Genomic DNA, 1,288 nt, shown 5'->3' with positions numbered 1-1,288 from the left:
AAAGAAAACCCAGAGGAGAAGAAAAAAAGATAACTTTAAGAGCCATTTTTGAAACTATTCTTGTGGTTTTAATGCATACTGTATGGGTTTCTGTTTATGTACAAGATCTTAACTTCTATGTAATTAAAAAAAACAAACTACGGGACAAAGGGGCTGTCTTGGCACTAAACATGGTGCTTCTTGATATAATAAGAAACAACATTCTGTGAAATAGTATGTATTCATCAGTATATTTCATTCCCATATGTGAGTTTAAAGAAAAGTGCTTCTAGCTGTGTGTATTGTCCTAACAACATTTTTCAACCGAGCTGGTGGTGATGTCCCTACAAAATGAGCGCAAAAATGCAACTGCTGCTAGATACGCTGCATAAATTAGCTGCACTTAAGCCATGTTTTAGAATAGTAGTTCTTAAGGCTGGGAAGCTGCTTAGGGAAGGAAAGTTCATTCAGCCAAGGGAAGGTATAAACTCAACTCTGATCCCTCCCAGTGGGTGCCAGGAAACAAGCTAGTCAAATGCCACTCTCTCCCAACCAACACATTATTATTTCTATTTATTGGAACTAAAAGTATGTATAGACACTTCTGTCACTTCTGGGGACTGGTGCGACACCTTTTATTATGGCGAGTGTTTTTAAAACGATTCTGCATCACTGTTATATGGGACCCTTAAAGCATATTGTGGCCAGTACGTCCTTTTGGGGACGTACTTTAAAGTATCTTTCTAGGCTGAGAAAAGCAAGCATTGCCGATGGAATGGTCAGAGTTCTGTGCACATTCCAGGGTGTACACAGAGCTCTTATGCAAAGAGGATTCTATTCCAGTGCAGGGTGCTTCTGTACATGCATGCCTCCACGTCTATGTCTGGAAGTACTCATGTACATGAAGAATCATCGCAGGTGATGGTGGTGTTTTTCCTAATCCTACTTGGGGAGATACAATACCTGTGACCCTTGGCACAGAGGTTTCATTGAGCAACGGCTTTTCACTATAGATACCTAAGTTCAGCAACAACCAGAAAGCAGTAGATAGGTGCCACCTCTGAATGGCAACCAGGAAGGGAAGGAGCCCTGTAGCTTTTGCATGGTGTGTCTGGTGCTCACCGGCTGCAATTTTCACAGCTCACCGCTGCCTAAATCAAGGGTAGGAATTGGCCCTAGCCAGCATGGCCAACAACATCTGTTGGAGCCACAGGTTCCCACCTGGCCTAAATAGATCAGCCAATTTTGAATGTGGGTAATCTCAGCCAATCAGATGCTCAGCACAAGCAACAGGGATGACCAACACCTG

The 1,288-nt window shown here is 42.7% G+C and overlaps 1 protein-coding gene across 1 annotated transcript in view; it reads right to left on the bottom strand.

Annotated features, from left to right (window-relative positions):
- PM20D2 (peptidase M20 domain containing 2) overlaps positions 1-1,288 on the bottom strand; it is a 617,107-nt gene that overhangs the window by 403,322 nt on the left and 212,497 nt on the right. The gene's annotated exons all lie outside the window — the stretch shown is intronic.

Source organism: Podarcis erhardii (genome assembly GCF_964252035.2).
Source record: "Podarcis erhardii genome assembly, chromosome: 3".
NCBI classification, from domain to species: domain Eukaryota; kingdom Metazoa; phylum Chordata; class Lepidosauria; order Squamata; family Lacertidae; genus Podarcis; species Podarcis erhardii.
This window is presented reverse-complemented; position numbering and strand designations above follow the sequence as displayed.